The sequence below is a fragment of the Pongo pygmaeus genome, chromosome 20 (genome assembly GCF_028885625.2).
Source record: "Pongo pygmaeus isolate AG05252 chromosome 20, NHGRI_mPonPyg2-v2.0_pri, whole genome shotgun sequence".
Taxonomy (NCBI): Eukaryota; Metazoa; Chordata; class Mammalia; order Primates; family Hominidae; genus Pongo; species Pongo pygmaeus.
The window spans coordinates 904,321-920,327 of record NC_072393.2 but is presented as its reverse complement, the minus strand read 5'-3'; the positions used below and the strand labels follow the sequence as shown (position 1 = coordinate 920,327).

At 63.3% G+C, this 16,007-nt stretch overlaps 1 protein-coding gene across 2 annotated transcripts in view; it reads left to right on the top strand.

Moving 5' to 3' along the window:
- SBNO2 (strawberry notch homolog 2) overlaps nt 1-16,007 on the top strand; it is a 72,589-nt gene that overhangs the window by 8,832 nt on the left and 47,750 nt on the right. The gene's annotated exons all lie outside the window — the stretch shown is intronic.

The following is a 16,007-nucleotide window of genomic DNA, read 5'->3' as shown; positions in this document are numbered from 1 at the left end:
GGATCTAGGGATCTGAAGTCTGGGATCTGGGGTCTGGGGTCTGAGATCTGGGGTCCGGGATCTGGGATCTGAGGTCTGGGGTCTGGGGTCTTGGATCTGGGGTCTGGTTCCCCAGATGTGGTTTCTTCCTAAAAGGCATCGGCCTCACATTCCTGGCTTGGGACTCTTGGTCTGTCCAAGGGCACGGGGCTGAGTGCCAGCAACCACCACTACTCTGCTTGGCCCTGACTCTGGACCTGGACTTCTTTCTGTTCTCAGGGACAGCAGTGCTGCCTCGGGGGTGCCCAGCACCCTGCTTGCATCTCGGCCACGATGTCCCCCTGGCCCTGTGGCGTCCACTTTCGGGGTTGGCTTGGGATGAAGCACCAAGGACCCTCCCCCAGGGCCTCCTTTATTCCCTTTCCAGGCCTTCATTTGGCGCCGTGCTGACCGCGCCAGGTGGGGCTGTGGGGTCAGCTGAACAGCCCTGACCTGGTGGAGCTTCCAACGGCGGGGTCAGATGTCAGGCGGGGCCACGCTCAACTCCGGGTCCTGCCTCACATAGCGGGGGGTTGCTGCGCAGGGGTCGCTGGATCCTACCTGTTGGGCGTGTGGCCCTGGCTATGGCTGGACACCTTGTTTGCTTCAGGGCACTGGAATCTTGACCTCCTCGGGGCACACCCTGTGGAAGACCCACAGTGCCGCTGCTGCCTCCTCCTCCTCCTCCTGTCTCCAGTGTCCCTGGCGTCTGAGACGTCCCCACAGTGTCCTAGCACCTGTTCCTCCTCCTCCTCCTCCTCCTGTCTCCAGTGCCCCTGGCGTCTGGGATGTCCCCACAGTGTCCTAGCACCTGGCCCTGTGCACGGGGGAGGCTTTGTGCTGGAGCAGGACTGGAGGTTTGGCAAGAGAAGCTGTCAGTTCGGCCGCCCACTCAAGCTGTTTCTGCTCCTGGTCATCTCTGAGCTTGGGAACTTTCCCTCCCACGGCACCAGCCCCTTGGCCCCTCCGGAAGGCCCCGGAAGCCATGGGCAGGGGCTTCCCTCGAAATCACGGGTGCAGTGTGAAGCCCCCACGGCCAACACCCATGAGCCCTCCCAGGAGAGGGGCAGTGATGGCCGCGGGCCCGACTTTCCAGAGGACCCACCTGGAGTGAGGCCCTTGGTTGCGGGGAGGGGAGCTTCCTGGGCGCTGGGTTCCGACCCCGTCCACAGGGCCCTGAGTCCGGCCAGTACGTCTTTCCCCATGAGAGAAGCACGTGGGCTCCTGGGGTATGGGGCGGTGAGGCTGCAGTGCCCCTTCCACCTCCAGGCGCCCGGGGCCACTGCTGTTCCTCGTGGGGTGGGGAGAACTTGTTTGCCCTGGACCCCGGCTCCTGCCCTCCTGCCAGGCCCACCTCGTCCTCATCCTAAATAGAGGGGCCGTCCCCCAGCGTGCTTGAGAAATGTCAGGCGGTGCTGGGCCGGTCTGGGGCCCCCAGGCTTCCCCGGCCCCGCCTGGCCTGTGCCTGTGCATGGCAGGGTCCAAGCTTGGGAGCGGTGTCCTCTGCCCGTGGTTGGCAGCCTGGAGCCACTGCGGTCCAGACGCCTCCTGGGACGCTGTGGAAATCCACAGACAGCCTCGTGCCGCCTCACCCCAGGGCACCCGAGTCCTTGTGCTCACAGGAGTCGCGTGGGGGTCAGGGCTGGAGCAGCCTCCTCCCTGAATGAGCTTCTCGTGGCGGCCGCAGCAGTGCTGCAAACTGGGTGGCTTAGAGCAGCCTCTCCCTGTCCTGGAGGCCAGGAAGCTGAGGTCAAGGAGTAAGACCCTTCCTGCCTCTCCTAGCTTCCGGGGCTTCAGGCGCCCTTGCTCTGCATCCACGTCACTCCAGCCTCTGCTGTGTCTCCATGCGGCCGTCTCCTGATGTGTGGGTGTCCACGTTCCTCTTTCCTCTTAAGGCCATCAGTTGTTAACAGGGATATAGACCACCCTACTCCAGCATCCTCATTGTAACCAACCACATGTGCAAAGACCCTGTATGCAAATAAGGCCCCACTCACAGGTGCGGGTGGACGTGAGTCAGGAGGGACCGTAGTCACCCCGGTGCCCTCTCTGTCCCTGGCAGTCCCTCCTGCACCTGAGGACCAGCCTCCAAATCGTCACTTACCAGACCCTGTCTTGGCCTTGTGGCCCGCGGGCACTGTGGGGTCTGATCCTGCCCCCATACGTCCCCAGCACAGGCTGTCCCTGGGGCTCTGCCCTGTCCACATTGGTGGCCCTGCAGCCCCGACTTCCCCTCCCTTCTGCCGGTTGGAGTCTGGAATGAGAGCGGACGATGGTCTGCTCTCTTCCCACTGAACACTGTCCGGCGGCTAGCCTGGGTGTGCATGTAGCTGGTCTACAGGGTCCTCACACAGGGGCCTCAGAGAAACCTCCGTTTCTCTGTGTGTCAGATGAGGGGCTAGACCAGCTCTGGGGAGATCTGGGGATGGGGTTGAAGGTCAGGATGGCGTCTCTTGGTCTGAAGGTTGGGCTCTACCCCACGAAGCTGGGAGAAGGTTCTCGGCCTGGAGAAGTCTAGTCCCTCAAGGCCGATGTCAGCTGGTCCCTCCGGGGCATCAGCCTCCTGCCTCTGGTGGGCTCATTTGGGTGAGAGGAAGCCAGATTTCCCCCTTGCAGGGGTTGATATCCAGGCCCCTGCCCCCCACAGTATTTCCTTTTTTGTTTGTTTGTTTTTTTTTTGAGATGGAGTCTCGCTCTGTCGCCCAGGCCAGAGTGCAGTGGCGCCATCTCGGCTCCCTGCAAGCTCCACCTCCCGGGTTCACGCCATTCTCCTGCCTCAGCCTCCCTAGTAGCTGGGACTACAGGTGCTCGCCACCGCGCCCGGCTAATTTTTTGTATTTTTAGTAGAGACGGGGTTTCACCATGTTAGCCAGGATGGTCTCGATCTCCTGACCTCGTGATCCGCCCGCCTTTGCCTCCCAAAGTGCTGGGATTACAGGCGTGAGCCACTGCGCCTGGCCTCTTTTTTTTTGAGGAGTTTCATTCTTGTCGCCCAGGCTGGAGTGCGGTGGTAGGATCTTGGCTCACTGTCTCCTCCAGCTCCCGGGTTCAAGCGATTCTCCTGACTCAGCTTCCTGAGTAGCTGGGATTACAGGCGTGCACCACCATGCCTGGCTAATTTTTTGTATTTTTAGTAGAAATGGGGTTTTGCTACGTTGGCCAGGCTGGTCTCAAACTCCTGACCTCAAGTGATCCACCCGCCTTGGCCTCCCAAAGTGCTGGGATTACCCAAGGTGTGAGCCACCATGCCCGGCCCCCCAACAGCATTTCTGAGGACAGAGAGGGAGGGTGGCACCCTCTGGAGGAGAGGCGGGGTCTGGGACCCCAGGGGCTGTGGGTCTTCATCCCGAGGTCTTTAAGCTGCTGCTGGGCCGGAGCGGAAGTGCGGCCCCATCGGGCTGGGCTGTGGTTTAGGTGGACACCCCTGGTCTGGTGGGCAGGTGGGTGTGGAGGACGGAGGGAAGACGGACAGTTCCTACAGCTTCTTCATTCATGGACGGGCAGCGTGGCAAGGGGTGGGGGACCCAGCTGGCCCTGGGGGAGGAAACACGTACACATGGCACTCCAGGGATCCTGAGACACAGGCATCGGCATGTCAGTCAGCGTGACGTACACGTGGCACTCTCAGGGATCCTGAGACACCGGCATTGGCGTGTCGGTCACACATGGCATTCCAGAGATCCTGAGGCACAGGCATCGGCATGTCAGTCACACGTCACTCTCAGGGATCCTGAGACGCAGGCATTGGCGTGTCGGTCAGCATGATGCACACGTGGCACTCTCAGGGATCCTGAGACGCAGGCATTGGCATGTCGGTCACATATGGCACTCCAGAGATCCTGAGGCGCAGGCATCGGTATGTCAGTCACACGTCACTCTCAGGGATCCTGAGACGCAGGCATCGGTGTGTCAGTCACACGTCACTCTCAGGGATCCTGAGACGCAGGCATCGGCGTGTCGGTCAGCGTGACGTGCACGTGGCATTCCAGGGATCTTGAGACGCAGGCATTGGCATGTCGGTCACATATGGCACTCCAGAGATCCTGAGGCGCAGGCATCGGTATGTCAGTCACACGTCACTCTCAGGGATCCTGAGACGCAGGCATCGGCGTGTCGGTCAGCGTGACGTGCACGTGGCATTCCAGGGATCTTGAGACGCAGGCATTGGCATGTCGGTCACATATGGCACTCCAGAGATCCTGAGGCGCAGGCATCGGTATGTCAGTCACACGTCACTCTCAGGGATCCTGAGACGCAGGCATCGGCGTGTCGGTCAGCGTGACGTGCACGTGGCATTCCAGGGATCTTGAGACGCAGGCATTGGCATGTCGGTCACATATGGCACTCCAGAGATCCTGAGGCGCAGGCATCGTTATGTCAGTCACACATCACTCTCAGGGATCCTGAGACGCAGGCATCGGCATGTCGGTCAGCATGACGCACACGTGGCACTCTCAGGGATCCTGAGACGCAGGCATCGGTGTGTCAGTCACACGTCACTCTCAGGGATCCTGAGACGCAGGCATCAGCGTGTCTGTCAGCGTGACGCGCACATGGCACTCTCAGGGATCCTGAGATGCAGGCATCGGCGTGTCAGTCAGCGTGACGCACACGTGGCACTCTCAGGGATCCTGAGACGCAGGCATCGGCGTGTCGGTCACACATGGCACTCCAGAGATCCTGAGGCGCAGGCATCGGCATGTCAGTCACACGTCACTCTCCGGGATCCTGAGACGCAGGCATCGGCATGTCGGTCAGCGTGACGCACACGTGGCACTCTCAGGGATCCTGAGACGCAGGCATCGGCGTGTCGGTCGGCGTGTCGGTCAGCGTGTCGGTCGGCGTGATGCGCACGTGGCACTCTCACGGATCCTGAGACACAGGCATTGGCACGTGAGTGTGATGCACACACACCACTTTCGGGGCCCGTGGGGTGCAGGTGTCCGGCATGTTGGTCATTGTGCACCAGTCGAGGTGCCCTTGGGAGACCTGGCCCTGCGCCTTGTGGTAAGGGGGGTCCACCCGGGGTCCGTGCTGCCTGGGCACAGCCTGGGCCAGTGGTGCCCTGGTCCTTTCAGGGGCAGGCTGGGCTCTGAGCAGGCAGCGAGCCCGGGGAGGGAGGACTGGGTCTGGGCCCAAGCCTGGGGCCTCCCCCGTGATTGGCTTTTGGGCTGCACGGGGGAGGAGGGTCAGAGCTGCAGCCCGTGTGGCCGGGTGCCACCCGTGTGCCTGTGGTTTGCCAGGCTGGCCTCCTTTTCCTGCGTGAAGGTTTGCGGCAACTGAGGATGCGGCTTCTCCCACAGCTGGTGGAGGGCCTGGCGGGCAGTAGAGCCATGAGCCCAACATGTTTTCCCAGTTCATGCTGGGAATTACGCTTTTTAAAATTTTTATTTTATTTTATTTTGAGACGGAGCGTCACTCTGCTGCCCAGGCTGGAGTGCAGTGGCGTGATCTCGGCTCACTGCAACCTCCGCCTCCTGGGTTCAAGCGATTCTCCTGCCTCAGCCTCCCGAGTAGCTGGGATTACAGGTGTGCGCCACAACACCGGCTGTTTGTGTGTGTGTGTGTGTTTAGTAGAGACGGGGTTTCGCCACGTTCCTCAGGCTGGTCTGGAACTCCTGACCTCAAGTGATCTGCCTGCCTTGGCCTCCCAAAGTGCTGGGATTATAGGCGTGAGCCACCACACGCAGCCACACTTTTTACTTTTGAGATAATTGCAGATTTGTGGCTATGGTAACAAGTGATACAATTATGGTAAGAAGTGATACAAAGAGATTCCACTCACATGTTTCCCTCAGTGGTAAGGTCTCCTAAAATGAGAGAACAATGTTACCAACTGGATATTGACGCTGGAGTGGGCCACCTTCCCCATTGTGTGGCGGCAGGTGTGTGTGTGCAGGTGCAGGTGGGGGGGGGGGTGCCTATGCAAATGGGTGTGTGTGCAGGTGCAGGTGGGGTGCCCGTGCAGGCACAGGTGCCATTGGGGTGTATGTGCAGTTGTGGGTGGGGTGCGTGTGTGGGTTCATGTGTGGGTGCAGGTGTGGATGCCTGTGCAGGTGTGTGTGGGTGTGGCACACTCATGTCTGGCTGTGCACTGGGATGCCTGTACAGGTGTGTGTGGGTGTGGCACACTCGTGTCTGTGGCCGTGTGCTGAGATGCATGTGCGGGTGTGTGTGGGCATGGCACACTCGTGTCTGTGGCCGTGTGCTGAGATGTGTGTGTGGGTGTGTGTGGGTGTGACACACTCGTGTCTGTGGCCATGTGCTGAGATGCATGTGTGGGTGTGTGTGGGCGTGGTACGCTCATGTCTGTGGCTGTGTGCTAGTTCCTCAGTACTCAGTGTTGCTGTTTTTAGGATCATGGCTTTCCTAGCTGGGCCACATAGTATACTATGATTTTGCATTTGTGTTGTTTTTTTTTCTTTAAAAATCATCTGTAACCGTTGTTTTTATTATTTTATTTTATTTTTTAAGTTTTATTTATTTTTTTGAGACAGGGTCTTGCTCAGTTACCCTGGCTGGAGTGCAGTGGCACGATCATAGCTCACTGCAGCCTCAAATTCCTGAGCTCAAGCAATCCTCCCACCTCAGCCCCCCGGGTAGCTGGGACTACAGGTGCGTGTACCATGCCTGGCTAATTTTTAAATTTTTTTGTAGAGATAACGTGTTGCTATGTTACTCATGCTGGTCTTGAACTCCTGGCCTCAAGCGATCCTCCCCCCTTGACCTCCCAAAGTGCTGCTATTACAGGTGTGAGCCACTGTTCCCAGCTGTATTATTTAAAAAAAGAAGAAAACCTTAACTTTGAAAGACCCCATCCCTCCTCCTGTCTAGGGTGTGGAGTGGTCCCTGAGCTCTGTGTCCCCGACAAAGGAGCCCCACAGCCTCGGGGCCAGGAAGATGCCTGCAAAGGCCCCAGGCGCCATCTGTGGCTGTGACGAGGCTGTGCCTGCTTACCTTGGGCCAGGACGTCCATCTGTCTGGCCGGCTGCTGGGGAAGCTGTACGTCCACTCCTCCCCATAGGCCTGGCCCAACTGCCCCCCCAACCCCCCGCCCACCGCGGCTCCCCAGGGAAGGGAGTGGATCAGCTTTCACCCTCCTGGCCCTGCCGCCTGACTGACGACTCTTTCACAAGCCAGCAGAGTCATGACACCCACCACCTGGGTCAGGGAGGCTCCGGGCCTCACAGGTGACCCACACAGCTCCCTATGCAATTCTGATAACCTTTGCAGCAGACTTGAGAACTTTTGGAAAATTTCAAGAGGAGAGGTGGAAAGTGTAGTATGACGTGGCCATTCCTAAAGTGGGGGTCTTGGGCATCCTGAGACCTGCTTCATCGGACCCGAGAGGTTAAAGCTGTGTTGCGACAGGAAGGCACCCCCACCCCCAGTACTCCAGTACTCAGGCACCCCCACCCCCATTTCCAGTGCTCAGGCACCCCCACCCCCAGTACCCCAGTACTCAGGCACCCCCACCCCCATTTCCAGTGCTCAGGCACCCCCACCCCCAGTACCCTGGTACTCAGGCACCCCCACCCCCACCCCCAGTGCTCAGGCACCCCCACCCCCAGTACTCCAGTACTCAGGCACCCCCACCCCCATTTCCAGTGCTCAGGCACCCCCACCCCCAGTACCCCAGTACTCAGGCACCCCCACCCCCATTTCCAGTGCTCAGGCACCCCCACCCCCAGTACCCCAGTACTCAGGCACCCCCACCCCCATTTCCAGTGCTCAGGCACCCCCACCCCCAGTACCCCAGTACTCAGGCACCCCCACCCCCACCTCCAGTGCTCAGGCACCCCCACCCCCAGTACCCCGGTACTCAGGCACCCCCAACCTCCAGCCCCAGTGCTCAGGCACCCCCACCCCCAGTACCCCGGTACTCAGGCACCCCCACCCCCATTTCCAGTGCTCAGGCACCCCCACCCCCAGTACCCCGGTACTCAGGCACCCCCACCCCCATTTCCAGTGCTCAGGCACCCCCACCCCCAGTACCCCGGTACTCAGGCACCCCCACCCCCACCTCCAGTGCTCAGGCACCCCCACCCCCAGTACCCCAGTACTCAGGCACCCCCACCCCCACCTCCAGTGCTCAGGCACCCCCACCCCCAGTACCCCAGTACTCAGGCACCCCCACCCCCATTTCCAGTGCTCAGGCACCCCCACCCCCAGCCCCAGTGCTCAGGCACCCCCACCCCCAGTACCCCAGTACTCAGGCACCCCCACCCCCAGTACCCTGGTACTCAGGCACCCCCACCCCCAGCCCCAGTGCTCAGGCACCCCCACCCCCAGTACCCCGGTACTCAGGCACCCCCACCCCCAGCCCCAGTGCTCAGGCACCCCCACCCCCAGTACCCCGGTACTCAGGCACCCCCACCCCCACCTCCAGTGCTCAGGCACCCCCACCCCCAGTACCCTGGTACTCAGGCACCCCCACCCCCAGCCCCAGTGCTCAGGCACCCCCACCCCCAGTACCCCGGTACTCAGGCACCCCCACCCCCAGCCCCAGTGCTCAGGCACCCCCACCCCCAGTACCCCGGTACTCAGGCACCCCCACCCCCAGCCCCAGTGCTCAGGCACCCCCACCCCCAGTACCCCGGTACTCAGGCACCCCCACCCCCACCTCCAGTGCTCAGGCACCCCCACCCCCAGTACCCTGGTACTCAGGCACCCCCACCCCCACCTCCAGTGCTCAGGCACCCCCACCCCCAGTACCCCGGTACTCAGGCACCCCCACCCCCACCTCCAGTGCTCAGGCACCCCCACCCCCAGCCCCAGTGCTCAGGCACCCCCACCCCCACCCCCAGTGCTCAGGCACCCCCACCCCCAATACCCCGGTACTCAGGCACCCCCACCCCCACCTCCAGTGCTCAGGCACCCCCAGCCCCAGTACCCTGGTACTCAGGCACCCCCACCCCCAGCCCCAGTGCTCAGGCACCCCCACCTCCAGTGCTCAGGCACCCCCACCCCCACCTCCAGCCTCCAGTACTCAGATACTCCCATCCCCAGTGCTCAGGCACCCTCACCTCCAGCCCCCAGTGCTCAGGCACCCCCACCCCCAGTGCTTAGGCACCCCCACCCCTACCTCCCAGTACTCCCGGTCTGGCTGTGCCTGGCTGGCGGAGCAGCCAGAGCTTTCTGGGAAGCACCTCAGGACCCTCCACCCTTTCTTTCCTACCTTGGGCCCTGCCCACCCTGGGAGGGGCTGTCTAGAGCAAATGCCCCCTTGTGGTCCTGGCAGAGCTGCCCACAGGTTTCCCTGGCCAGTCTAGTGAGTTACAGAGATTCATGTTACTACGAAAATGATTTCCATTCGGGCCGGGCCTGGTGGCTCACGCCTGTAATTGCAGCACTTTGGGAGGCCGAGGCGGGCGGATCACCTGAAATCAGCAGTTCGAGACCAGCCCTGGGCAACATGGTGAAACCCCTTCTCTTATCCGGGTCGTGGTGGTGGGTGCCTGTCATCCCAGTTACTCCAGAAGCTGAGGCACAAAAATCACTGGAACCCGGGAGGCGAAGGCTGCGGTGAGCTGAGACCCCCGGTGGCTTCACAAAAATCACTGGAACCCAGGAGGCGAAGGTTGCAGTGACGAGACCCCCGGTGGGTCCAGCCAGCTGCCTTTGCTCTGTAGCCACCCCCTGTGTGTCTTCCCCCGGGTCTCCCCACTGCCCTTCGAGGGTGTCCACCAGGCACTCACTGCAGCCAGGTGGCCGCCATTGTAATACTGGGCCTCCTGTGATTCCACTGTGCAGACCCCCCGAGGCCGCCCCCCCCGCAGACCCCCCCCAGGCCTGGGCAGGGGTGTGGGAGTGGTTTCTTCACGGGCTCTTGGTGCATGAAGCTGGATGTAGCCAGTGGGTGGGGGGCTGCCCATGAGGGCCTGGGGACCGTGAGCGGCTTGCTGGGCCCCATCCAGGCTGCAGGGATATGGGTGAGCGGCTGGTCTTCCTCAGCCAGGCGCAGCCCTTCCCGCTCCCTCAGCCTCACTGCCAGGGCAGCTTCCCCCATCACGAACAGGCTCCAGGCGCAAGCTGCCCACCAGCACCCACAGCCAGAGGGCGGGTGCTGCCCCCGGGGTGGAACGTGTGAGAGGGTGGTGCGGGAATGTGGCTGCGTGGCGGGGCAGGCGGGGGCACGCAGGGCAGGCGGGGGCACCCGGAGGCTGATGGCTGCAGAGAGCAGCACCGACGTGGGTGGGGGCAGCACTGAACACTCTGGGGTCTCCCTCACCCACCTCCCTTCCCTGGCCCCCTCCTCTGCCACTGCCCAGCTCTGTGGGGGGTGAAGTCGTCTCAGGCACCTTGGCCCAGGAGCAGGGGAACCTCATGGATGTCTTGACTGTGTCCCCTGCTGTCCCCCCGCTGTCCCTGTCCCCCCGCTTTCCCCCTGTTGTCCCCCCATCCCTTGCTGTCCCCCCACTGCCCCCTGCTGTCCCGCTGTCCCCCCACTGTCCCCTGCTGTCCCCCCACTGTCCCCCATTGCCCCCCGCTGTCCCCGTCCCCCTGCTTTCCCCGTTGTCCCCCCATCCCTTGCTGTCCCCCCGCTGCCCTCCACTGTCCCATCCCCTGCTGTCCCCCCACTGCCCCCCACTGTCCCCTGCTGTTTCCCTACTGTCCCCCCGCTGTCCCCCCACTGCCCCCCACCATCCACTGCTGTCCCCCCACTGCCCCCACTGTCCCCTGCTGTCCCCCCACTGTCCCCCGCTGTCCCCTGCTGTCCCCTGCTGTTCCCCCACTGTCCCCTGCTGTCCCCTGTCCCCCTACTGTCCCCTGCTGTCCCCAACTGTCCCTTGCTACCCCCTGTCCCCCCAAGGTCCCTCATTGGGCTGACCCTGCCTTGGCTCTAGCCCTTCAGGCCTCCCTTGCCCCAGGCTCCATGTTGAGGGATGAAGTGCTCAGTCTGCAAGGGTCAGGACCCGAGACGGCCTGCAGTGTCCTGCCCACCAGATGGTCCTGGCGGCCAAGTTGGGGCCTGGCCAGGTGCCTGAGCTTGCAGGGCTCTCTGCCCCATATTAGCTGAGCCTTGTGAAATCTGCCAGCACCCCCCCAGCCCCACCCGGTCCTAGGATGCCAGGCTGCACACCCACCAGGTAGAGGGTGATCGCCCTGTCCTGAGCCCGTCTGGAGGCCAGTGGGTGGCGGTTGTAGCTGTATGTGGGGTCACGGCTGCGTGGTGGGGTCGCGGCTGCAGGTGGGGTCACAGCCGTGGGGTGGCGGTCATGGCTGCAGGTGGGGTCACGGCTATGTGGTGGGGTCGCGGCTGCAGGTGGGGTCACGGCTATGTGGTGGGGTCGCGGCTGCAGGTGGGGTCACGGCTATGTGGTGGGGTCGCGGCTGCAGGTGGGGTCACGGCTATGTGGTGGGGTCGTGGCTGCAGGTGGGGTCACGGCCGTGGGGTGGCGGTCATGGCTGCAGGAGGCCATCACGGCTGTGAGGTCACCGGAGGCCGCAAGTCTGCTGTGTCTCGTGGCCGTGGCTCTGTGCGGGGTTCCCGGGACACCGGGGGCCTGCTCCTTGCTGTCTTCAGGTCCTGGGACGCAGGGAGCGCCTTGTGCCTGCCAGGAGGACCTCGGCTGAGGTAATGCGGCCTCCAGGGACTGTGCAGCGGCCTCTGCTGGGCTCCATCACCACGGCCGCGCCCGCTCACCAGGGCCTTGCAGCCTCCTCCTCAGGCCTCCATGTCCACCTTTGCTGGCGTGGGCCTTGAGATGCCGCCGGGTGTGCCAGGAGACCAGAACCCGGGCCTGGGCGGAGCGCTCTGGGGTGTGCCGCGCCCCGGGTCCTCCTGTGCTCTCGGTTATGGCTCTGCGGCCGGCGTCTTCTCAGGGTCTCCACTTTGCCGTCGCGAACGTGGGCACAGCGTGGCCTGAGCTCCGAGTCCGGCTCCGGGGGTCACGTCAAGACTCCACCTGGGGCCTCCGTGTCCGCGTCAGAAAGTGCTCGGCGAGAGGACGGCAGGAGAACCGGGCCCTGAGGACACAGCTCCCCATCTGCAGACGGCTCGGGTCTGAGGGAGGAGCGCGCGAAGGGGCTCCACACAACAGGTGCTCGGGGACCCCCAGGTGGAGGGTCCGCACAGTGGCCAGTTCTGAACATCAGGAGGCTGAGCTGTCGCTGCACAGCGTGGGTTGAGACCCTGGGGCGTCCAGCCAGGAAGACGGGGACTTCGGCAGGCTCAGAAGACGGAGGAGGGAGGCGGCCGCAGTTACCCGGACCCAGGAGAGAGAGGCGGGAGGCGGACACAGTTACCCGGACTCAGGAGAGAGAGCTGGGAGGCGGACACAGTTACCCGGACCCAGGAGAGAGAGGCGGGAGGCGGACACAGTTACCCGGACTCAGGAGAGAGAGGCGGGAGGCGGACACAGTTACCCGGACCCAGGAGAGAGAGCTGGGAGGCGGACACAGTTACCCGGACCCAGGAGAGAGAGGCGGGAGGCGGACACAGTTACCCGGACCCAGGAGAGAGAGGCGGGAGGCGGACACAGTTACCCGGACCCAGGAGAGAGAGGCGGGAGGCGGACACAGTTACCCGGACCCAGGAGAGAGAGGCGGGAGGCGGACACAGTTACCCGGACTCAGGAGAGAGAGCTGGGAGGCGGACACAGTTACCCGGACCCAGGAGAGAGAGGCGGGAGGCGGACACAGTTACCCGGACCCAGGAGAGAGAGGTGGGAGGCGGACACAGTTACCCGGACCCAGGAGAGAGAGCTGGGAGGCGGACACAGTTACCCGGACCCAGGAGAGAGAGCTGGGAGGCGGACACAGTTACCCGGACCCAGGAGAGAGAGCTGGGAGGCGGACACAGTTACCCGGACTCAGGAGAGAGAGGCGGGAGGCGGACACAGTTACCCGGACCCAGGAGAGAGAGGCGGGAGGCGGACACAGTTACCCGGACTCAGGAGAGAGAGGCGGGAGGCGGACACAGTTACCCGGACTCAGGAGAGAGAGCTGGGAGGCGGACACAGTTACCCGGACCCAGGAGAGAGAGGCGGGAGGCGGACACAGTTACCCGGACTCAGGAGAGAGAGGCGGGAGGCGGACACAGTTACCCGGACCCAGGAGAGAGAGCTGGGAGGCGGACACAGTTACCCGGACCCAGGAGAGAGAGGCGGGAGGCGGACACAGTTACCCGGACCCAGGAGAGAGAGCTGGGAGGCGGACACAGTTACCCGGACCCAGGAGAGAGAGGCGGGAGGCGGACACAGTTACCCGGACCCAGGAGAGAGAGGCGGGAGGCGGACACAGTTACCCGGACTCAGGAGAGAGAGCTGGGAGGCGGACACAGTTACCCGGACCCAGGAGAGAGAGGCGGGAGGCGGACACAGTTACCCGGACCCAGGAGAGAGAGGCGGGAGGCGGACACAGTTACCCGGACCCAGGAGAGAGAGCTGGGAGGCGGACACAGTTACCCGGACCCAGGAGAGAGAGCTGGGAGGCGGACACAGTTACCCGGACCCAGGAGAGAGAGCTGGGAGGCGGACACAGTTACCCGGACTCAGGAGAGAGAGCTGGGAGGCGGACACAGTTACCCGGACTCAGGAGAGAGAGGCGGGAGGCGGACACAGTTACCCGGACTCAGGAGAGAGAGGCGGGAGGCGGACACAGTTACCCGGACTCAGGAGAGAGAGCTGGGAGGCGGACACAGTTACCCGGACCCAGGAGAGAGAGGCGGGAGGCGGACACAGTTACCCGGACCCAGGAGAGAGAGGCGGGAGGCGGACACAGTTACCCGGACTCAGGAGAGAGAGCTGGGAGGCGGACACAGTTACCCGGTTCCTCGGATTCTCCCGGATCTTGGTCCTGTCTGAGGTTCTGCCTTCCCAGCGGTTGTCCTGTCTGGGCCACCAGCACCTTCATCTTTCTTTTTTACAACGACTCCCTTGAAGACCTGATTTCAGAAGGAAGCCACATCCCCCTCTGGGTGTCAGCGTGCTGATAAAGCGCGGGCCCCCTCCCCAGGGTGGGAACCATGTGACCCCCGCCCTCCCCACCCCCACACCACGCATCCCTCCAGTCATGGGACTCATGCCCAAAAATAAAACCAGGTGGGGCACACAGCTCTGCTGCCCGCTGGACGTTTGGCTGGCCCGTGGCTCTGAGGCTCGGGTTGGGCTGTGTCACCGGGGCTGCGTGGCAGAGGGTCTCCAGGGCTGCGTGCGGAGAGCGTCTCCGGGACTGTGTGGAGAGAGGGTCTCCGGGGCTGCATGGGGAGAGGGTCTCCATCTCGGGGGCCGCGTGGGGAGAGCGTCTCCGGGGCTGTGTGGCAGAGGCTGCGTTGGGGTGTTCTCAGGCCCCAAGACCCCGCCCAGTGCCCCACGGGGGTTTATCTTGGGGATTGGGGCAGCTGGATGACCCAGGGACATGGTGTGGTCACAGCTGCTGCAAGAAACGGTGGTGGAGTCAATGGGGGAAGGGTCCGGAGGGCTCAGGACCATGGGGCGGGAGTCAGCCCTTGGGGGCGTGGGCCCTCGGACAGGACCGAGTCTGCAGGCAGGGCTGGGGGCTGGGGGCTGCGGGCTGTGGGAGGAGGGCCTGGGGATCAGGGCGGCAGGGGTTGTGAGATATGGCTGAGGACAGGGCGGGAGGCGATGGGGGGCTGGCAGTGCGCGGAAAGGCAGGGCTGTGGGTCCTGAGGGATTGCAGAGGGTGGGCGTTCTCAGGAGTGGGCACAGCCTGAGGTGTTGGGGTTGTGGGGGGACGTGGAGATGGGCCCCAGGAGCAGGGTCACCCCAGCCCGGCACCCACGCATCCCCTTCTGTCTCTGGATGGGCCCGTCCTGGACAGTTCATAGTAGTGGGATCACACACTGTGTGGCCATCTGTGCCTGGCGTCTCTCACAGAGCGTGATGTCCTCAAGGTGCATCTGTGCTGTGGCTTGGGTCGGCCTCGCTGCTGTTCACGGCTGTGTTGTGTTCTGGCACGTGGATGGGCCACACCACATGCTGGTCCACTCGCCCATCCGTGGACACTGGGCTGCTTCCGTGGGTGTGCTGTGGAATTGCTCGGTGTTGTGGTGACTCCAGCGTTAGCCTCTTGAGGAATCCCAGACTGCCAAGCAGCCGCGTGTGAGGATCCGGCTTCGCCTCTGCCTCCTGGTTTTGGGCCCCGACTCTTGGTTGGTTGTGCCTGGTGTCCGTATTGCTCTCCTGCCCCCATCCCCTCCCGGTCCGGGTGTCCACACCCTGCCAGGTCCCCAAGGCATGGACTCCAGGTCACAGGCCATGTGTGAAGCCCTCCCCTTGAAGAACCTGGTCCCCTGAGCCTCCTGGAGTTGCCGCCTGGAAGGGGCGTCCACAGAGGTGGGGGGCTCAGAGACCACAGGGAGGGAGGAGCTGCCGGGAGCACCGTGCTGGCCTGGGGGACTCGGACATAGGCGAGCTCAGGGCCCCTGCTGCTGGAGGGGTCCCTCAGCTATGGTGTACCCCGAGGATGGTCATGGGGTCACCCCAGAGCTGCCCAAGGTGCCCCCTCCTCAAGCTCGTCCACTGTGGGCCCTGGGCCCCGCTGCCCATCAGCTCAGGACCGTGTGGCCTCAGAGCTGAGGAGCGCCCTGGGTGTGGAAAGGGTCAGCGTGGCTCTGGGTCTGTGGCTGCCATGAGATGGAACCTGCAGCAGGAAGGGGTGCTGACAGGAGCTGAGGGGAGTCCCTGCAGGGGAGGGGCTGCTGAGCCCTAGGGCAGGGGGTCAGCCACCCCCCAGCACTGGTGAGCCCCTGGATGGGGACCCCGGTATCAGCAGCTGCCTTGGGCCCAGCGGAAATGTTTGTGGCCACTAGCGCATGGGGCCGGGGGGATCCCAGGCTCTACCCAGGTAACCTGTCTCCCAGAGGAACATACCGAGGCTTGGAGGAGCTTGGGTGTCTGAGGTTATTCAACTCAGAAGGTGGAGCCAGGCTTTGATCCTGCCTGCCTGACCCAGAATCTTTGACAAGGATTGGCCAAGACCCCAGATCCCAGCGGGCCTGTCCCTTCCCCTAAAGGGCAGTTCTG